The 23573-nt window shown below is 40.7% G+C and overlaps 1 protein-coding gene and 1 long non-coding RNA gene across 2 annotated transcripts in view; one reads left to right on the top strand and one right to left on the bottom strand.

Moving 5' to 3' along the window:
* Window positions 1–209: 209 nt before the first annotated feature.
* The window catches only part of LOC310838669 (uncharacterized protein), a 138733-nt gene continuing 115369 nt past the window's right edge, over window positions 210–23573 (bottom strand). Inside the window, exon 3 of the transcript XR_014561110.1 lies at window positions 210–910. The gene's annotated coding sequence lies outside the window, so the exon portion shown is untranslated. The remainder of the gene's footprint in view (window positions 911–23573) is intronic.
* LOC310840265 lies at window positions 17711–21682 on the top strand. The gene is made up of 2 exons (XR_014561885.1): window positions 17711–18020; window positions 21400–21682. It is a non-coding gene; the product is annotated as an uncharacterized lncRNA (long non-coding RNA).

The following is a 23573-nucleotide window of genomic DNA, read 5'->3' as shown; positions in this document are numbered from 1 at the left end:
TTACACACCTGCTACCTAGAAAGACTGGTCATGTGATGGAACAGCAAAAAACATATATGCCTCCAAAAGCATGAGCTTTTATATTGCATATGTGCAATGTCCCAGACTTCAATAATCTTTTTTCTGCTTGATAGAAAAGTATGATTCCTTTTGAAAGAAAGCACATAATATACCGTAAATTTAACAAACTGCAATGCAAAAGGCAGAAAAGGGGCAACACAGAAATCTACTGTTCTGTTTCATGTATAGGGTTTCTAAATGATACATGTTTCAATTGACCCCATCTTGGTGCCCCACTTCTGCATTTGGGAGAAGTTTCTTTCATACACCCCAGTTGCATACATAAATGAAATAGCTGCTGAGAAACATGTTTGTATATGTTAAGATTCTAATAATTAATAGCGAAAGCCCTGTCCATTGTAATGTTGGTTGTTGGTTTTTATTTTTAACAGAAGGTAATTTGACTGGAACATAACATAGCAGCCTGGCTCTCTGTATGTTTACTGGCAATCAAGTCTCTCTGCTTTCAGTGGGACTTTCTTACTATGTATGCATAAGACTGGAACCCTAAGACAATGGACTTCCACCAAGCCTATTCTTCTAAGTCTCAAGCCCTAGTCTTTAGTTCCCAAACTCTTATTTCAGCCAGCAAACACATCACAAATTGACCAGGTAATGTCTTCCCCATGCTAAGGAAAAGTCTGTAAGTTCTGCCTGTTAAACGCTTATTGAAGGCACACACACCATACAGGGGACAGGCGGGAGATGGATTTCCAGAACACAAGTTTCATTCATTATATCAGTTTCATTCAGCTTCTGAAGAAGTGACTTCCAGTATGTAAATGGTTAATTCAGCCTCCAGTGTAGCTTAGCAGGGAGCCATCCTCAGCAGGGATGGATGCAGGGACTCCTGAAATGACAAAGGCCACTGCTCAACATTTCTAACTTTAAAGCTTGAGTCCTTCTTAGATTGACAGCCCTGACAAAGTCCTTTATGCTACAAGCCTGACATGAACTACCAGCTACCCAAGAGTTCCAAACCAAACTCTTGCTGACACAATGCTCCAAGAGCAATATATGAAGGAAGACCTGGGATTTCTTTTATACTCATTAATGCATTTCAGCATTAACCATTTTATGTGGAAGGCAATAGCCTATTAGGTTTATGAGAGTCAGTATTAAATAGGTAACCCAGGAGCTACTAAAAATTTAACAGGATAAAATTAACAGCACATGAAACAAGAAATCCACATCACACTTATGTATGTTGCCCTTTCTTGCATGCAGTTTTGTTAATTGTCCATCAGTGGTATGAAACTAAGAAGCCAGGCTTTGCTAAAGTTACAAAAGCCTTACTTGGATAAGGCAATCTGAGACCCATCTCAGTGGCAGAACATGGTGGAGAAAGACTCAGGTGTCATCAATTCTCTGAAGTATCTTCAGTTTATAAGCAGTTGAAGGCAAGAGGAAACATCCAGAGGCATTTTCCCATACCAAGAGAGCTGTCTCCACTTTCAACCTACTTTTGCCCCTGCTGAATTGTTTCAGTTTTCTTGCTCTTGGAGAATGGAGATGGGTAGCAAGCAGTGGGAGAATGAAACCCTTTGAACACTGTTTTAAATGGTCAAACCCACCATCCCATGCATTGAATGAAAATACCACACGCCATACATCACAAGGCTATTTCTCTACCTAACCAGCAACTACCAAAGTCTTTATCTTTGTTTTCTCTCTCACACAGGATGACTTTCATAGGGCTATTTCATTTGGGGGGTGGAGATTCTTAAATTAGCTAGTAAGAGCTTCAACATTTTGCTATAAATAAGTAATAAAACTAAACAAGAATCGATTGCTCCTCCGGATGTTCTGAGAACAAATAAGACATATAGGGAGGCCGACTCTGTCCAAAAAGATAGATTAGGATTCAAAATTTCATTTTCTTTTTCTTTTCTTTTTTAACTAGAAACACTTTTCAAGAAGATATTTTTATTGTGCCTTGGGGGAAGGGAGAGTGGGGAAACAAGCCTCAATAGGAAGAATTAAAATGAGTTGGGTATTAATAAATGCCAACCCCAAAGTGGTATAGCTGTCAAAAACCCAGAATGTCCTAGGCTGGAAGGCTGGTCTATTTCTGTATCCTGGGAGAGCCCCCTGATCTCTCTTTCTCTCTGCAGCTTTGACACAACCCTGACTTATGGAAGGGATTATCCCTTCCTATCAAAAAAGGAAAGCTGCAGAGCAGACACCCGTCTATTCTTCCAAAGCAATGAGCCTGAAAGGCTTCTTTTCAGCCAAGCTCACATTACCAGCTGCCCTACAGTGAGAAAGCTAAACTCTACATAAGGCTTGTGTCAGGCCACTGAAGGAGCTGGGGCTTGAGGATGGGAGACAGGTGAAGTGTGTGCTGGCGGGTGTGAGGGGGGCGGGGAGAGAAGAAGCCTGCACAGACTATGGAAGTGCTAATCCTATTTAGCACATACAGTATATATTACCAAGGAACGTGTGTGTGTGTGTGTGTGTGTGTGTGTGTGTGTGGTGACTGGGGTGCGGGGAGAAACAGGGAAGCTGAGAAACAGCAACAATGAGACAAAGCCATTCACAAGTGGCTTGCGGTGTCAAAAAGGTGACACAGTCTGCTACTGGCTTGACTCCAGATGCTTAATTCATATTAAAATAAAAGCCTCCTGTGCAAGTAGCCAACCATCCCTCTGACAGCTTGTTTCTATTCAGTACCTTCCACTAGGACCCACCACAGCCTGTTTTCTGTCACTACAGTGACAATTTGAAGTAAGTTGGCCAAATCCGCCAATGCAACGCTTCCGTGTAACATCAGGCCATTTAAATAATGCTTCAGTGGCAGCACTTGGTGGATTGTGCCCAGTTTCTGAAATTCTGACCTGAATTTTGAAGTCTTGAATTCTGTGGGGTTGCTCCTGAAGTACTATGCCCAATAGACAAAATAAAAATTGACAAATCTCCAGGTCAAAGAACTCAGATGTGAAATTGCTGTTCTTCTAAGAAAGCATGGCACTTCCCTCCCCACCCCCAGGATCTGGGAGTGGAAGTGGGATCCTGGAATTACGGACTGGTTAGTTCAATGCCTGCCCCTAGAAAACTGGTGGGAAGTATTGTTAAAGATAAAATAGCCAACCATAAAGAAAAAGCATTGCTGAAGCAAAACCAACATGGCTTCTGCAAGGGCACATCCTTTCCCATAAAACTATTAGAGCTATTTGAGAGTGTTAGAAAGCATATAGATAGAGGTGATCTGGGTGACATTCGGCACTTGAATTTTGAAAAAGTTTCAACAAAGTATCTCACCAAAGAGGTAAGTTTAGAGGTCCTCTTGTGGATCAGAAACTGGTTAAGTAACAGGAAGCAAAGAGTAGGGATAAATGGACAGTCCCTTGAATGGAGAGAAGCAGAAAGTCGAGTTTGCCAAGGATTGGTCTTGGGACCTGTGCTTTTTAACTTATTGATAAATTATCTAGAGTTAGTTAGTAGTTAGGTAGCTGATGATAGTAAATTCTTTAGGGTCATTAAAATAAAAAGAGATCCTAAAGAACCTTTCCAAATTGAGTGAATGGGTAGTAAAATGGCCAATGTAGTGATGTATGTTGTGGCAAAAAAAGAATAATAGTTTCACATATATGCCCATGGGGAATGAACTGGCAATGACTGACCAGGAGTGGCATCCTGGGTTCGTAGTGAACAGCTTAATGAAGATGTCAAACTAGTGTGCAACAGCAGTGGAAAGAGCAAATTCCATGCCAGGAATCGTTAGGAAAGGAATTGGAAACAAAACTCCTGATATCATAATGCCATTATACAAGACTATGATGTGGCCATATTTGGAACACTGTGGACAGTTCTGGTTGCCTTATCTAAAAAAGGAAATTATAGAGTTGCACCACAGTCTGACTGGGGCTGATGGGAGTTGCTCTGCTATCCAAAAGATCCTGATTAACTCATTAATCAGTCCCTTGTCTATCCTGAGCAAACTTTGCCCTAGATTTCTATGAACTTAAAAGGTCATATGAAACCCCGTTAAATTTCTTCTGGACCTTTAAGGAGGGGGGCTAAACCTTAAAGTCTTATTGGTGAACAGTTTGCAGCTATAAAGATAAATAATGATAGGTCACGTTTATTGTTGAATATATATATATATTTATATTACAGTATATTTATTATATTATATTATATTATATTATATTATATTATATTATATTATATTATATTATATTATATTATATTATATTATATTTATTTTATTATATTATATATTGTATTGTATTGTATTGTATTGTATTGTATTGTATTGTATTGTATTATTTTATATTATATTAATGTGTTAATTTTTGCAAGTTAGATGACTCACACATTTGTTTCATTTCTAGCTTTTGGGCAATTTAAATTAAAACAAACACAAATACAAACATTTTGGCTTGTCACAAATCCTTCACACAGAAAAAGATTGACAACTTTAAAGGGACTTGAAGCCCACATTTATTTTAAATTACAGGGAGATCAAAGGCTAGCTGGGGCAAGTGATTTGAAATGCATAAGGAATCTTAGGCCGTGGATCTTCTCTTCCCCACACCCCTAAAACTACCAGATGTATTTTGGACAAACCACTTGACTGCTAATGAACCACAAACATGGCTCCTTAATTTGCATTCAGTACCAGAAGAGACCAGCTTCTAATGAGCACTGCTGGTCACCCTTCCACAGCTGCTGAAAGGCGCTTGCTTATTCCTCCAGGGAAGCCGCGACTGGGTAAATCCTCAGGCTTTGGATGGCAAATCACATTGTGCTGCATACCTCTGGCTCCCGTTTCCATCAGCGATGCTCTTGCATTCTGCCTGCCATCTCCATAGGAATCAAAAGGGCAGCAGGGGTCCTCAGATCCCCATACTGTACACACAGAGAGATTTTAATCCAATTATGCAGCTTCTGCTCAGCAAGAGATGCTCCCTCCTTCTCCCCCCCCCCCACTTTCTCCATTTGCTTTCAATAAAGAAGCTTAATATGTTTGGGAACTTTCCAGAGCTACAGACTCAGCCCTTGACCAAGAGAAAGCAGCAAATCGTGGTATGTGTTTTAAGTGATGGGGTGGAAATAGCATTGTGATTTCAGAAAATAAAAATAAAATAAATAAAACCTTATTAAGCAAGCAGTATTTCAAAAGAGGCCTCAATTATTCATATAGCTAAAGACTCTACATAGTCTGTCTCTTTAAAAAACAACAAAACACACACCTAGTAATGGACAGTGCAATCCTATATGTGTCTACTTAGAAATAAGTCCCACTGAGTGCAGTGGAACTTACTCCTAGATAAATGGGTGTAGGATTGCAGCCATAGGCACCAACAGAGCCCATGAAGCATTGATTTTGTTACTTAACAGAATTAGAAATGCCATCTTGCACCTGTTTTCTTAAGCTTGAACAGATAATGTATACTCATCATAAAAACCATTAAGGAAGCTCCCTTTTATTGCCAAGATCCTGTTATCTTTAAAGTGTTATATGTAACATGCACACATGCTGAAAAAAGCTACAGAATGTTAACTCTCTTCTAAGAAAGGGGCCAATTTACTGCACCTCAGTTGTGGGCAGTATAAAGCCCTTGGGCCACACACAGTGCTGCCCCATAGCGCATACAGCCTGTGGAATAAAAAAAAAGGTAAGGGATCATCAAGATAAATGGATCTTCTGCTTTCCATTGAGGACTAGTAGGTAAATGGTGGCTCCATCCCTCTTGAAAGGGGAAATTCCCCCCCCCCGAATATTTATTAAAGTTTTCAATAATAATACAATAAAAATCAAAACGAAAAAAAGAAAAAATAACAAAAATACAAAAATAAAAATAATTAAAAACACATAAAGTTTCCATTACTTATTTTTCATTAACTTACTTCCCAGACCTCCTCATACCTCCCTTTTTTGTATTCCAATTCAAATTATTAGTTCAGCAAATCCTTATTAATAAATTTAACCTATTTCTAAACCTTTTTTTTCTCCATAGTCTCTTAAAGCATTACAGCTGGAAACCACTTAATTTCTATCCAACATCATTCTAACATTCATTAATTTTGCAATATTTCTGTAGATAGTCTTTTAATTTCTTCCAATCTTCTTCCACCGACTCTTCTCCCTGGTCTCGGGTTCTGCCAGTCATTTCTGCCAGTCCCATATAGTCCATCACCTTCGTCTGCCATTCTTCCAGAGTGGGTAGATCCTGTGTCTTCCAGTACTTTGCAATAAGTATTCTTGCTGCTGTTGTAGCATACATAAAGAAAGTTCTATCCTTCTTTGACACCAATTGGCCGACCATGCCCAGGAGAAAGGGGAAATTTACCACATTTTACATGCAGTATTTTAGGCTATTCCACCTAACAGAATATCCAAAAAGAAGTCTTTAAAAAACCTCCAAAAGGGCTTTTGTGGATTGCATCCTCTGTAGGAATGAGGGAGAAATCTGATTCAGTCCACATTTAAAGATGAACCTACCTAGTTTGAGCCATTCTGAGAAATGGAGCACCTCCATACTTTGAAATTCACACTTCAAGGAATGTGAGTGCAGTTCTTCAGCCAAGTAATGTGTACAGAAATACATGTAACTGGGGGAAAGTGTGCATAAAAATCCAGGTGTTCGTGACACCTACGTAACAAAAAAATAAATTCTATTAGGAGAAATTGCTTTGCAAAATGTGCATCTTAGGGAAAACTGCATACCATCCTGTGTATATTAGTGCTAGATGTACTAAAATGCGGGTGTACTTTCACGAGGACTTTTCAAACTGATGTGGAAATGTGGAGAACAGAACTTTAGACTGAAAACATGAGAACATGATGTACGTAAATGGAAAATGATTTTCCCATCCCTAATCCTTAGTTGTAATGAAACTTGGCTCCTGGCTGTTTATTAAAGCAACTGTTGAAGGAGAAAAGGGTTTAACGTCCACCAGTGTTGCTCAGCATGTAGTAAGGGTTCCATTGGCAGACTAGGGAGAGAAGCCATTTTCATCAATTTCCCCTTCCTTTTGCACCTCTCTAAATTTGGACAATTCCCAAAAAGAGGATCCCCCAAAAGAGCAGATTTAGGGGCATGAGGGTGCTGAGGGAAGGGTAAATTGCCAAAACTTGCTTCCCTCCCCATTCTGCCAACAAAACCTTACCATCAGCTGAGTGATGCTGCTGGATACAACCCAATATATATTTCATACGTGTTAGTTTAACAATTTTGGAAATGAAACAGTTATTTTAAAATGCATTGCCCAAGTTTTACAGCTTACTTCATTTTAATTGCTCATTGTGCAGAGGGACAGGGCATTAGTTGTTTGGAGCAATTTTGCCATACAACTTCTCAAAGTACAGACAATTTTTGTACTGCCATTAGAGCAATAAATGCTTTCACTGCCTCCAACTCTGTAAATCCCTAAACATCACAAAAAGCTATGAGTTTCTCCTGCAAGAGATTAGAGATGGGACTTTTGTAGGTCACAACTGGGAACACTAAGAAGAGGTTTTCTACCATTTGCTTACTTTTTTCCTTTTCTCTTTTAATAGTTATTTTTGTGAAATGGATATCCTGAAAGAGGGGGAGAAAGACAGCAAGAAAGTAATCAGTTTTCACTATGAAGACCTGCTTCTCTTATTTCAGAAAGAGTTTTTGAGTTACTATCAATGAAAAAGGTGTGATATAACCAAATGAAGTAGTAGCAGCAGCAGCAGCAGCAGCAGCAGTAGTAGTAGTAGTAGTGATAGTAGTAGTAGTAAAGGTAAAGGGTAAAGGGACCCCTGACCATTAGGTCCAGTCGCGGACGACTCTGGGGTTGTGGCGCTCATCTCGCTTTATTGGCCAAGGGAGCCGGCGTACAGCTTCCGGGTCATGTGGCCAGCAGGACTAAGCCGCTTCTGGTGAACCAGAGCAGCGCACGGAAACACCGTTTACCTTCCCCCCGGAGCGGTACCTATTTATCTACTTGCACTTTGACGTGCTTTCAAACTGCTAGGTTGGCAGGAACAGGGACCGAACAACGGGAGCTCACCCCATCGTGGGGGCAGTAGTAGTAGTAATGATAATAATAATAATAATATGTCGGAGATGATTTCAAGGGATTAATTACGTTAAAAAAAAACTTATTCCTGCAACCAGAAGACAATAAAGATCATACAACTATTCATGGACATGTATCTTTAAATGTTTATCTGCATTTGTGGCATATAATATATAGGTTATATATTTACTCTAATGTAATGCACACCTTTTTTTTTTTACCAAATTACATCGTGAAAATTAGGGTGCGCATTAGATTTGATGGTGCATTAGATTTGAGTAAATACGGTATGTAGTGATTACACTGCATGTTATATACAGGGTGAGTCCTTTAAAAGAGGCCCAATGGAACATGCATACTCTGTATCTATGGGGCCTCTTTTAAAGGATTCACCGTGTGTGTGTGTGTGTGTGCGCGCGCAAAGAACAATTCTGAAGATATGGGTGTTGGCCCTCAGAATATTTTAAAAGAAATTAACCATTTTGCTGGGTTTCAGACAAATTATTTTTCTTTGGCATGTAAAATGGAAGCTTGCATCAAAGTTTAAAAGGCAAACAGCATGCTATCATAGACACCCATTGAGTTTTCCCCTTCTCACCATAATATATAGGTGGACTTCTTCCCATCTGAATTTCCCACAGCTTCCTTTTCTTAATTCATTGGTTAGTTCGTTGTGGGAAATGGGAGGAAGGAGCCACAAGACAAACTCCTTACTCTACAGTAGCATAGCCAGCAATCAGCTCAGATGGGCGGCAGATGGGGCTGGCGAGATGCTGCAAGCTTTCAGACTCCTTCCAATGGCTTATAAGGAGGAGTTGTGGAAGCCAGCGACAACCAAGCAAGCAACTACCCTGCATCTGGGTGGGTACAGCAACCAGTGGGGAGAGGTTATGTGGGCTATCTTCTCCCCCTGCCTCTGTGTTTTCTTACTTCTGTCTGGCAATAAAATGGCTGATCTGCCCAGTGACTGTCTCCATAAGAGTCAAAAGCTGCTGATTCCCACCTGCCGTGGAGCAGGGAAGGTTGGAATGATTGAAACTGTGGTGGTCATGCATAGTGGGAAGAGATGTAAATGAACTGAAGCTAAAAACTAAGTTCTCAGAGCTAGGCTAGAATTCAGAAAGGGTGGAGCCCAGGGCATACCAAACAACAAAACACAGGGGAAAACCTTTAATCTCTCAGTTTGATATGACATTGTTATGTCAAGTATTCTTTGCATTGCATTTTCCCTTTTCTCCTCCAACACGTAATTTATTTCAGCTACCCATGATGTGATATCGTATTGTGCTTCTTTGCACTTTTTTTCTTACTTGCCACAATAGTTTCCATGTCTGAAGACACAACATTGCTTCCCCACCCACCAGTGACAGCCTGTGTCACACAGAGAGTGGGTGGGGAAGAAACAACATTATGCCTTGGAAAAATAGAATTAAATGTTTCAAGGAGAAAGGGGAGATATCAAGGAGAACAGGGAGATGTCATACTCTAACCACCACCGCATATCTGTCATAACATGTAGTTAGGCCTTTACGATTAAGCTGGTGAGATGTAGAGATGTTAGAGTGTTGGACTTGGACCAAGGAGATCAGGGTGCTCCTACTCAGCCACAAAGCTCACTGTGGGCCAGTCACTGTCTCGCAACCTAACCTACCTCACAGGAGCGTTGTGAGGATGATTGGGCAACCATATTAGGGACATATGCAGGCCCTGAAACAAAACAAAACCATTTGTCTACTAGCTAGCACTGCCACCAGTGTCATGTCTGCCTGTCCTTTGAGTAGTCCACATAAGTATAGTACAATTGGGGCCTGCCAGAAACCAGCGATTTCAAATGTTTTCTGAATCGCTGTGGATGAACATTCCTTTCAAGAACCTCTGTGTGTATACCTGTTATTTTCCACGTCTTGTTTTGCTTTCCATGGAAACGGCTTTCCTCATTTTGGCAGGAAGAGGAAAGGAGGATGTTGCCCACAGGGTCTTACTGTTCAGTCCTGTTTCCCATTGGCGAGAAGATTGGTTAACACACTCCTTTAAAGCAGGTATCTCACTCTATGACACTATAATTAACCATTATTCCTAGTCACTCTGTGGGTGTTTTGATATCCTCTTCCTGTTGCCTTACAGAACTAGATTCAGAAAGTGGCAGAATTCTCTGAGGACAGAAACACATATGTTGCTATTAACTCCAGTCAAGTCTAATCTTTTGGAAAAGAAAATATCTGCCCTTTTGAACACTGTTCTCGGGTTTTGAATCAGACACCTTTCTCCCATACCACTGCTTCTTAAAGAGAAAGGCTCTTGTGGTGTTGTGTCAAAGCAAGAATGGTCATAATTTAAAATGACAGCTCTAAGGAGCCTCAGTATCCCTAATAGCATCATTAATTTCAAGGGGAAGCCTAAAGTGAGGTATTCTGTAACCTGATCTCTTCCAATAAATCTACCTTCAGAAATTCTCTTGAGCACCAAAGCTTCAGCTGCAAGAAAAGTGCATGGCCTCCCTTGCAAGTTTGGCATGGGGGGCTGAGGTGGGATGCCAATACCTGAGTGACAGCAGCAAGCACATATTAAAATAACAGCAATTTTAATGAGTAAGCTTGCATTTTTCATGTGGGCTTGTCTGCGCAATTTCATATCCCTGGTGAGCAATTTTCTGCCACTGGAGCTCTACTGCAGTTGCAAACCATTAATGGAATAATATTTTCATTGAGCCGTTCTATATGAATGGGGCATTTAAAAAATGTATCCATTAATGGTGGTAGATATCAGTTATATGCTACCATTAAGGGTCTTGGAAATATTATTGCAAAGGTGGTTCTCCTCTGACATATCTTCTCTAGACCAGGGCTGAAGGGAAATGAACTGAAAGTTCTATTTGTTTGGTTCTTTAGGAAGTTGAAATTTTTAAGGTTGACCCTGAACTTCCCAATGCAAACATTCTCATGTTTGGAGTTTAGAGGAGAACTCAGCCCCTTTGCTGAATTCATATTGGGGTTGCAATTCTATCCCTGCTTCTTTGGGATTAAGCCCCATGGAGTTCAACAAAACTTAGTTTTAAGTAAACCAATAGATAAAATTATAGGATCTAAAACTAGGATTGCCTAAGATGCAGATATTGTCATAGAGCTTCTAAGTGACTGCCAGTCTGAAAAGAATCGTGTCACAGATGTGGAAGTTCCAGTATGCGCACAAAACTCTGCATCCTATTTCAGCAGAGAAAGCTGAACTACATGCACGCTCCTCTATACAAGCAAATTCTCCATGGAAATTAAAAGGGAACTCTGCAGATACAGGAGCTCTGTGTGAACCTCCCTGTACTCATGATCCTCTGGGTCATAAGAACATAAGAAAAGCCCTGCTGAATTAGTCCCCCAAAGCTATCTGTTTCAGCATCCTGTTTCCCACAGTGGTCAACTAGATATGGTCAAAGCGAGTCATTCTTGTTTAATGCCATTGGTCTGGTTCCAGTTCCATTAAAATCACTAAATTTTTCAAATTCCATTTAAAAATACATCCTGCACCCCATAAATAATATCATGAGTTTTACAGTCATCATGATGAAATCAACAAAACAAGAAATACTAGTGAACAAAAATCTAATTTTGAAATTAAGAAACATAAAAATGGTAAGTGTATTTTAGCTTTAGCTGTAGTAAGTAGATATGGTTCAGACCCCCATTTGGTGATTTAGAAAACATTATCAGATACTTGATCTGAATGATCTTTGTCTCCCTTCCTTCCCTTCTGGCCCCCATTCGCTATTGGAAAATCAAACAATGGCTACAGCATCTTTTATTTATATTATTAATTTCATTTCTATACCGCTTTTACTTTTAAGAACAAATCTCAAAAATCTTTTCTTTTTGGCAGAAGTGAATGAAATTTCAATGTGTGATAAGCCCCCTAAAACAGATAAATCCCACCAAATCACACGTAAATAGGACCAGGTGCTTTCGTGTTGAGCACCTTTAAATTTTGATTATAGTCGTACCTTGGTTTTCAAGCAGCTTAGTTCTCGAGCATATTGGCTCCTGAACGCCACAAACTCGAAAGTGAGTGTTCTGGTTTGTGAACTATTTTTGGAAGTCGAACGTCTGACGGGACTTCTGCAGCTTCCGATGGGGCTTCTGCACACTTTGGTTTTCAAACGTTTTGGAAGTCAAACGGACTTCCAGAATAGGTCCCGTTTGACTTCCAAGGTACGACTGTATTATTATTATTATTATTATTATTATTATTATTATTATTATTATTATGAAATAATAACTTTTTTTCAGCCTGAGGGCCACATTGCCTTTCAGCCCAAGGGCCACTTGCCAGGAGCCAAACCCCTCTCTATTCTCCATCCTGTCAAGCGAAGCACTTTGTCATGATTCAAGAACTAATGTCAGACAGACAAAATGCTCAAGAAGGGTGGAAAGCAGAGCCAGAGGGGTGTGTGGCCTGAGGAAAGAGTGTAGCCTGCATGGTGGATGTGGTCTAGAAAGACCTGGGGGGGGGGAAGGAACTTTATGGAGGCCCCGCCTGAAGCTCCTCATCCCCGCTGTAAGAAGACAATGGAATGCCATGCTGTATCACCTCTTGCCTATCATTTCAAATGATCACGACACCACTTGCTCTTTTTCTTTTTGGTTAGAAAGTGTTGTCTTTCCCCTCCACCTTTGCATATTTAGAGCTGAGTAAGACAATATACATAGGATGCAGGTGGCGCTGTGGGTTAAACCACAGAGCCTAGGACTTGCCGATCAGAAGGTTGGCGGTTCGAATTCCCGCGACGGAGACACAAGATTTACCCACACTGGAGGAATGGCACACGCAGTTGATGGACTACATGGAACTGGCCGAAATGACTGGCAGAATCCGAGACTTGGGAGAAGAAACAATTGAGGAGGACTGGAAAAAATTTAAGGACTATCTGAAAAAACACTATAAGCTGTATGAATGTTAAAAAATGCACCTTTTAGGAAATTCTAGCCTCAGTAATGTTAAGCTAAAGAAATGGAAATTAAGGCACAAGAAGTCAGAGATAGAATAATGAAACAACTTTATTGTGTTTAAATGAAAATGTACATGATTTGGGTTATAACACATTTGAAATTGGGTAACATGATAAAACGAAGGATACAACAAGTATTGAAATAAGTTAACAAATTGCTGATGTTATGTATCACAGAGAATGCAGGGTTGGGAGGACGTGGGGAAGTCCAGTAGACTTGGAAAAAAGAACAAGAAAATTTGTAACCTTTCTACTTTACTCTTATAATATGCTCTTTATTCTTTTTTCTGTATTTCACAAACTCAATAAAAAATATTATAATAAAAAAAAACGAATTCCCGCGACGGGGTGAGCTCCCGTTGCTCGGCCTCTGCTCCTGCCAACCTAGCAGTTCAAAAGCACGTCAAAGTGCAAGTAGATAAATAGGTACTGCTCCGGCGGGAAGCAGAAGCAGCTTAGTCATGCTGGCCACATGACCCGGAAGCTGTCTGCAGACAAATGCCGGCTCCCTCGGCCAATAAAGCAAGATGAGTGCCACAACCCCAGAGTCAGCCACAACTGGACCTAATGGTCAGGGGTCCTTTACCTTTAAGACAATATACATGACAGGGAAGAAAATGAAATTTTGCTATGCTAAGTCCATGCTTGCTTAATGTTTTCCAATGTTAAGGGCATAAGAAAACAGCCTTATGGTGATTCAAACCACTGGCCCATCTAGGATAATATTATCTACACTGATTGGCAATGGCTCTCATGGGTTTCAGATAGGAGTATTCCCCAGGCTTACCTGGAACATCTCTCTTGCAAACTATATGTGGTCTTAAACTGAACTACAAGCGCACAACTTAGCCTAAGCAGTCAGAACCTATTAAATTTGCAAAACACTCCCTGGGAATTTTAGTAAATATTGAGGTTCCTGTGAGTTGTAAGCATGAAAGACTTAAGAAAATGGAACCTTTGAAGTGCAGCACCTTGGATCTGCCTTCCAATAGCCAGTTTGGATGTGGGGGGGGGGGGAGAGAATCCTCATTTGTTTTTTGGCACTGTGTGTCTGCTTTTCTTTGTCAATAGTTGTAAGTGGATGTCTGGAGCCAAGTGCACCTTATTTGGCGACATAGAAGTGATTACTTCTTTATTTTAGTAGCAGACCCTTGAGGAGCATAACTGAGCTGAGATGAATTATGTGCAGAGCAATGGAAGTTTAATGAATAGAAGGCCAGTGGAATTCAATTGCTGTTGGCACATTAGCACACTTTTTCCTTTGCAAAGTAACTTGTATCATTTTCCGCACATTAAGGGGGAAAAGGGCCCCTTTCACGTTATTTAAGAAGTTTGCTCATTTGAAAAATATGCTTTATAGTTAAACCTGGGTCACTAAGGTGATCTCTCCTTCTCTCTCTCTAATACCTTGACACAAAATCCATATTCAGGATACCCTTTCTCCGCCATGCACATGTATAGCATTATTTTTATTATTATGACTTCATTTCATTTGTTCTCTAAAAAGCATTTGAATAGAAATCAGGGAATGAAAAGGCCCATGCTGATGGATGTGAATTTCAAAGCAACAAGTGATTAAAAAACCCCTCAATTCACACATCATAAGAGCCCCCAGGCCTGAGGCTCCCCATCCCTACATTAAAGAATTACATTAAACATAATCAGTAGCTTGAAAATCTGAGTGAACCCAATGGCTTGAAGAACCTGCTCATCTGAATGTCATTTCCATGAGAAACTATCATTGTCTATTTTGTTGTGTTTTAAATATATTGTAAACTACGTTGAGAACTTGGGTTAGTAGATGGGGCATAAATGAAAGTACAACAACACTTTACTGGAGGATGCAGTTACAGAAAGGTAGCCGTGTTGGTCTGCCATAGTCAAAACAAAAAAAATTCCTTCCAGTAGCACCTTAAAGACCAACTAAGTCAGTTCTTGGTATGAGCTTTCGTGTGCATGCACACTTCTTCAGATACACTGTATCTGAAGAAGTGTGCATGCACACGAAAGCTCATACCAAGAACTGACTTAGTTGGTCTTTAAGGTGCTACTGGAAGGAATTTTTTTTGTTTTTACTGGAGGATGGTGAGCATTGTTTCACTCACAAATACTCCAGAAAACCAAAGACCAGTTTGAAAGGTTCATACTAGCTTGTGGATCACTTGATAAGAACGTGTTTTACAGATGTATACTGTTCTAAGTAGTGGTGTATGTAGCATGTAGGTTTTCATCATGTATTTTCAGGGGTCTCCAGGGAAAGTTCTTTTTCCTCAGTATGGGTTTGGGTTATCTTTGTTTCTAGAATGTATATGTGATGATTATAATAATAATACTTTTTTATTTTAAAAATACTCCCAAATAATAAACAGTCATGTGGCTTAATAGGTTTGCATAGAAAGCTGTTAATAAATAAATCATTCCCCAATCTTGTGCCCTCTGGATATTTTGGACTATAAGTCCCATCAGCAGCAGCCAATACTGGGAACTGTAGTCTAAAACATCTGGAGGGTACCAGGGTAGGGCAGGCTGATATAGAAAATGACCATCTTAGAGACTGTAAGTTGTGGATAAGCAAAGAACCTGTGGCAGGATAAAATTGTGAGCAAATCTGAGGAAAAGATTTTGGACAACTTTTGAAAGTAATCCAATAGGGCTCGGTTGTCACTAATTTTTGCAAGATGACAAACTTTGCTGTGCCCTTGGCTATTTTTTTACCAAACTTGGGATTCATTGTTCAGTCTGCCATACAAGTTTGTTAAATGCTTACACTCGGGCACATATATATGTGGCTTCAATTATCTCCTCGTGTTTTCATGATCGTTTTGATAATACAAAAATAAAGTTGATGCCAATGATGTGATTCTCTTTTGAGCTGTGATATGGCTGATAAAACCATACATACAGGAGGAAAAATGGGGTGATGGTAGAATGAATGGATGATTTCCCCCTGTGACTTAGTAAACAAAATTTGAAGAGAAACTGTTATATGAAATATTTTTCCTTACAGTGAAGAGTAAAATAAATTAAGTTAATAATAATATTTATGCTATTTTGATATTTATGTGGTTGCTACATTTAACTCTTCCATATTGTTTTCTTACTTATATACTAATAGCAGGCACTGGCCCCACCTCACTCACCAAATTCCCATGTGCTTCCTGCAAGGACAAACTGCTCTACAGATTTTTTGGCCCTCAGTCTACACCACACTGATTTGCCTACACATTGAGATGTGTGTCAGAATCACATTCCAGTTTGGATGAGAATGTGTATTCCATAAAAACTAATGCAGCATGGCTAGAGCAGCTGAATTTGAAAACGTGTAAGAATAGTCAAGAACACCTCTCTAATGGAACCAGAAAACACCTTCTCTGGCAGAAAAGAGTTTTAAGGCGTAGCTAGATGTTATGCATAGAGAATGCACAGCTGCCATTAAACCTTATCTGCCTTGTGTGATTCCCAGGTAACATTTACTAAAACGTGAGGTCATTGCATTCAGAGACCCTTACCCCCTGGAAGCAGCAGACAATGAAATGCAGCAGAGATAGAAAAATGTTGCACACACTGAGGTCAAGCTTTGAGGGCCTTCTGGCGGTTCCCTCACTGAGAGAAGTGAGGTTACAGGGAACCAGGCAGAGGGCCTTCTTGATAGTGACACCCGCCCTGTGGAAATTCTTCCCATCAGATGTGAAGGAAATAAACAACTATCTGACTTTTAGAAGACATCTGAAGGCAGCCCTTTTTAGGGAAGTTTTAATGTCTGAAGTTTTATTGTGTTTTTAATATTTTGTTGGGAGCGGACGAGAGTGGCTGGGGAAACTCAGTCAGATGGGCGGGGTATAAATAAATTATTATTATTATTATTATTATTATTATTATTATTATTATTATTATTATTATTTACAATAACATCACAGATCCTCACATAATATATAGCTAGGCCTTATACTGCTGCCATCACCAAACCACTGAGCAAGTGCTTGAAACTTTACAGTTTCATGCATGTCAGACAATTCAGCAGTGGTAGCAGTACCTTTGGTTTTTCTTCTTATGGCATTTCTACAAATTATTTCTACTGGAGGCTGGGTTGCATTATTTTGTGTACTTTGGCAAGGAAATAACAGGGAACATTGTGATGTGAAAGGAAGAGCTATGTGCGTGAGGACGAGCATTGTGTGGCAGGGGCAGCTAATTAAGTACTTGAAGAATTAGGAAAGCCAGATTTGTGAATACAGTGGTACCTCGGGTTAAGAACTTAATTCGTTCCGGAGGTCAGTTCTAACCCTGAAACTGTTCTTAACCTGCGGTACCACTTTAGCTAATGGGGCCTCCCGCTGCTGCCGTGCTGCCGCCGCGCGATTTCTATTCTCATCCTGAAGCAAAGTTCTTAACCCAAGGTACTATTTCTGGGTTAGCCGAATCTGTAACCTGAAGCGTCTGTAACCCGAGATACCACTGTATTGGAGAAAGGTGGGAAGACCATTTTCAGGCAACCACTGTATAGTTACGTCCATTCTTAAGGAATCTATAACTTAAGATGTCTATAACTGAGCATTTGTAAAAATGGTTTACCTTCACAGCTATGCAGTGGAACATTAGAAGAAAGGATGGTGATGTCACTCCAGATGAAACACTTGGACCAATAAGAACCTTGGAGTAAAGAGAGCTGCAAAGATGGCTGAAGTACCATTCTGGGTCTCTGGTACTGTCAAAATGCTTCTCCTTTCCCTCCTCCCACACACTCATCTCACTTCATTATGAGCAGCCCAAAGAGCTGTCATGGACTCTCTTAACACATACACACACCACTCCCCAGAGCTTGGTAACTACCTTGCATTGTCTCTTTGATAGGCATGTAAGAAACAAATGAGGAGGAGGAGATGCCTGAAGGGTCCATTAACATTGTTAGGTTAGATGCGCTGACAATAAGTCGATTCTTTTTGACATGACTGTCGCAGTAATGAAGGTATGTTTCTCAACGACTCTCCTTAATATAAGATAAGATATGGATGGCCCGTGTTTTTCCTCTGACACACGTCCAGTATATCAAAGGGTGGCAGAAGAAAAGGTTTGCTTATTGACACACTAATAGGAGATAAAAGTTTAAGATTAATAGCAATGCTGCCTTTGTCTGTCCCGTTCCGTTTGGTGGGTCCTCCAGAGAATGGAAAATTCACTGCTCTGGCTTCTGAAAAGCAAAGGGAACGGAGAAGAGAAGAGGGATGCATGGAGGCCACAGTAAAAGGTCCTCCTTTCCCCCAGAGTATAAGGAAAAGGCATGCAGAAGGAAAATGTGTGTCTTCCTGAATGTCATGCTACGTTCCATTCTCCGTCTATGACTCTGGTATTTAAATGGGATTTTTGTAAAGAAGGAGCATAGCACAAGAATGGCTGAGGACTTTGTGTACATGCACTGCCAGGTAAGCGTCGTTTTTCCTCCCCCTGTGTTAAACCCAAAATGAAAGCAATAAATGGGTTGTTATATAGCCTTGGAGGTCGAACAAGAGCTGTAGCCTTGGGATTAAAAGAGGTGCTGCTATTGCATTTCTCTTCTATAACCCCTTTCCCCCCATGCCTTAGGCACAGGCATCCAGACACCAAATGATCTATTTTTCCAACAGTGTGGGAAATATAATGTCTGCTTCAATATGTCTGTGGGTCTAAGAGACTTATGAGAGGGGCAAAGCTTCATGTTATGTCCCTGGGCATGGGGGGGGGGAGGTGGCCTCGGAGATAACAGGCTTGAGATTTCCCTGTCAGCGCTGAATGAAGCTGTTCCATTCCAGGGGTTGAACCTGGGACCTTACACATGAAAGGCAGACACTCTGCCACTGAGCAATGTCCATGCCTGCTAAGAAAACCACAGATCTTAGGCTCTTACTCTGGGGTTTTCTAAACTACTAGCAGATAGTCTCCAAGTAACTTTGGAGTCCACCTGTCCTCTCCTGATTCCTTGTCTGCCCCAACCTTGGAGCGCACAGCACAAGCAGTGAATGTCATGAGAGATATAGCTTGGGGTGTCTACAATAACCCACCAGATTCCAGCATTCACACTTATGAGGCTTCGAAACAAAGGAGGTAGGAAGTGGGAGGGGATAGGATAGAGGGGGGAGCATAAACTTAGCATCCAGTTTTATCTAAAGCAAGCAATTTAAAAGGTGCCACACTAATGCTGGGAACAGCATGGATCTTCTGAGTGGTAAAAGACCTTGGAATGGACTAGCCTGCAATTACTCGGGGTCTTCTTGAATCCTGGCTAGAATCAAAACATGGATCTGTTATAAACTTTATACCTCCCAAGAAGTCACTAAGATATACTGCTAAGTTGTAAACCTACAGGACCAAAATGAATTATCATAACTATAAATGACCTGCTTCTAGAGACAAGTCTCCAGGGTGGCGGCAGCTAGAAATCAATCAAGGTGGTTTTGGAGGAGCTTAGCAACATGGAGATGATTGGGCAAGTCCCCTAATTATTTCAGCAGCATAAATATTTGCATCTGCTGATTATGATTTTTATGCTATCGATTTTCATTAGCAAGATTCCTTGCAATCCACCTTCCCTCTTAGAAACACTTTGCCTTTTAATAGACACACAAAGCCATACAACATAGCAGCTCATAAATGGATATGATAATATGAACATACTGGATTATACAAGCTTATGCTAAGACATCTTTGATCAGCTTTGTATATTGTAATCTTCATCATCATCATCATCATCATCATCCACTTCTACATTGGGTGTAATCCTATTTGCCTTCCCTAGGAACTCAAGGAAACTTTCTGTTCCCCAGACCCAATTTCTCCCTCTTTTTCTGAGAGAATTCAGGGCTCTTCACATAAATTATCCAAGTGATCCTTGTGATAGGAGTTGTTAGGCTAGTCTGCTGCATCAAGCCAAAGATCCGTCTAGTCCAGCCTCCAGTTTCTTGCAGTGGTCAATCTCATGCTGCTGGTAAGCCCACAGGTAGGACAGGAGGACAGTATCCTTCAACTGCTCTTGCCACTTCCCAGCAAGCGGCGTTCAGAGGTATACACTTCTGAACCTGGAACCAGCAATCATGTCTGAAGGAGTTCTCTGGAGTGGTCTACAAACCATAAATTAGCTCAATATTGATAAGGTGCTTTAGTTTGAGTGTTTGAATCTACTGCCAGTCAATTTCATTGGGTGACCTTGAATTCTGTTATCTTCGGATGGGGAGAAGGAATATGTAACTATTGAAGACACTTTTGTTTAAGAAGGCTTTCCACGAAGTCATATTTTGGTACAATGGTAGAAATGATTTTATAGCTTTTAGTTTTTGAACCCATGATTTATCTTATTTTTATCTTCTTGTGCATTGCTTTGGTAGCTGTGAAGTGATTTATAAATCTGCAAATAAATGAACAACACTAGTTCTGCCCACTTTCTTCACAATATGCACAATTTTATAAACCTTTACCATGTACACCCTTTCTGACATTATTTTTGTTCCTAAATGCAGAAGCTCCAAATGCTTTGGTGTTCCAATTCCTTGGTCATTTTGGTTGCCTTTTTCTGGAAGCTCCGTTGTAAGAACTGTCCATTTCCATTTACTCCTACATTTATTTTGTTGTGTAGAGTTCTCCTGCCCTACTTTTTAGTCCCAAAGGGCTGTCACAGCTGCCTACAAAAGATTTGCACAAAACGTTCTCATTTAAGTGTAGTACCAGGAACATAAATGACATGATGTCCATATGGTGCCAGGATTATCCAGTCAGCAAGCCCACTAAGGACCTCGTAGGCAAGGGATTGGGGCCGAGAAGCCGGAACTGTTTCAGCCCATGATGGAGGCATGTCTACATAGCACTTCCTGTTCTTTAAGCAATCAATGATCCGTAAGGGAAACTATCTTCCTATCCCATGACTGCAAAATTTTCTAAATAGACTTCTTTTTTTTAGTTCAACTCATAGTGCTTTTTCAGGAGATGACTGCAACAAAACAAAGACAATCCACAGATATTCACATGCACAAGAAAATAAGAATAAACAAAAAGAAATGTGAGCACTTAAAGCACGTTATCATTTTTGTTTTTATATAAATCATGGGAACTTTTATATTTACTTGATGCTTTATAAACATCTAAATGTGTGTAGCACTTGACGGAGCATGGAGAGTGGATGGATATGTGCAGCAGAAATATTCGTTGTAGATATCATGGCATGCCTCATCCATAATAAGATTTTTTCCAGATGCTTCTGAAAATTGCTGAATGGAAAAAATCTCGCTTTAAACTAGTACATAATGATTTCCCTTATTTATTGCCTTCAGTTTCCTTTCCATTTTGGCGAAAAGAGGCTAAGGTTTTTCTTCTTAATCCAGGTTCTGAGAACATGTATGAGTGCATGAATGTAACACATCCATGAATATAAGGAAGCATTCTAAAACAGGGGTAGCTGACATGGTATCCTCCAGATGTTGCTGGACTACCACTCCCATCATCCCTCTCCATTAGCCATACTGATGAGCAACATCTGGAAGGCTGCACATTGGATACCTCCACCCTTTCAGAATTCTGCAAAGCCTTGTTTATCTAGACCTCTCTGGCCTGGATCTTTCAACATACTGTACATCTCTTAAATAAATCTATTGCTTTCTACCTTGACAGTCCTTCACCTAACCTCTTACTTCCTAAGCTGAGCAGAGCTCACCGGCCGCCTACAGAATTCCACCTGAGAAATAATATAATAATCTCCTAGTATTGTTGATTGCTTGGGGATTCAGAAAGGTTTGTCAAGAACCTAGCAGACCACAGTGTAGGGCTGGAGAATTGTTTTCGACTTGGTGAGGTATAAAATGTGCAGGGCAGCCTTGCTATACTGGTTCATAGGACCAAGAATACAACAGCTCGCTAGCAAGATCAACATTCTGCTCCATTCATTTGCATGAAATAAAGAAATTGGTTAGTTGCTGAGGCCAAGTTCCTTCCAATCCAGCTTCACACGACTTCTTTTTGAAGAAATGCCTTCAGTTGGCCTCTAATCCCCACAACTTTAAGCAAGAGTCTTGCTTAATAGAATTTATGATACTAAAACGATGCTGCATTCTAGCATTATAGGGGGAATCAGGGCATTAAAGAATTCCCCATAGCACCAATTTGCTGCCCTTGTAGCACAATGGTAGAATCTTAGTCATCTTTACCAGAGCTGTGAAGTTGGCTTTGCGCCAAAGAGGATGATTTCCAACTTCCTTGCTCATGTTTTCTCCTTTCCTGGTTCTGCATCAGAAGGTTCCTTTAAAGCCCCAAAATCTATGTGGGTAATGGACTGCGAGAAGCTAGCATTATTTATTTTCAGGAAGTCTAATGTAGGCATATCTGACTACCAGCTTCTTCTGCTCCTCTGCCAACCCCTACTCCTACGTTGTCTGATGCCCCTTACTCAGGATGCCTCACTGTGCAATAGAGATTGGCCTTCTCCACAGTGACTTCACCACTCTACAACATAAAGAACAAGGAGTGGGAGAAGAAGCTGCAAGGGCCACAGGAGAAGGCAGAAATTCTGCACAACCACAGCTAACATGACCATCATCTTCCAGAACCATGAAGTGGTGGGGGGAGAGATGCCTTCAAGCAGAGAGCCCAAGAAACATCCTGCCTGAGGGTCCAGCAGATTATTCTCTATCCATCACACTGCTGAAGGAGGAAACATGTGAGCCTCGTTGGCTCCATGACTGAAGCACCCTACTCCTTGCTGCTAGAAACCAACTGCACTGGCAGTTAAATCTTCCTTTGGCACTGGTAATGGGATAGCATTGCCCAGTGTACCAGCCAGCCAGTTTAGGTAATACAGGACAGGCCTAGTTGAACACATAGGCTATGTACACACTAAAGACACTTTCCCTCAAAGAATTCCAGGCACTGTTATTTACCCCTCCCAGAGTTGCAATTCCCAGTAACCCTTAACAAACTACAAGGCCCAGAATTCTTTGAGGTGGGAAATGTGCTTGGGATGTGCTTTATATGTATATTGTGCAAATCTAAAAAAATGTAGTATAAACAGTGACAACTGGGAAACACTGGCCTGCGAGTGCTCCAGTTGGAGAACAGCCTTTACCAAAGGTGTCATGGGCTTTGAAGACACTCGAACTCAGGACGCAAGGGAGAAACACGCTAAGAGAAAGGCAGGCTTGGCAAATCCACACCATGATCAACTCCCGACTGGAAACCAATGTCCCCACTGTGGAAGGACGTGTGGATCCAGAATTGGCCTCCAGTCACTTAAGGACTCATTGTTAAAACTGTGTTTATGGAAGACAATCTTACTCGGCTATGAGTGATCGCCAAAGAAGAAGAAGAAGAAGATATTGTGTACATAGCCCAACATTTACCCTCCAACACTTCAGCACCATTCCATGCTACCCTAGCAACTGCTGCCCAAAGTGGCCATTTTACTCTGCCAGATTGGCCATGGGGGAAGGGAAACGTGGGAAAGAAGCTTTCCCTCAGTGAGGACTTCCCTCTTGGTAAATATGTGCAGGGTTGCCTAAGGCTGTGA

This window comes from Podarcis gaigeae (genome assembly GCF_964106915.1).
Source record: "Podarcis gaigeae genome assembly, chromosome: 2".
Lineage (NCBI taxonomy): Eukaryota > Metazoa > Chordata > Lepidosauria > Squamata > Lacertidae > Podarcis > Podarcis gaigeae.
Note: the sequence above shows the minus strand (reverse complement) of the source record. Positions and strands in the feature narration are given on the sequence as shown.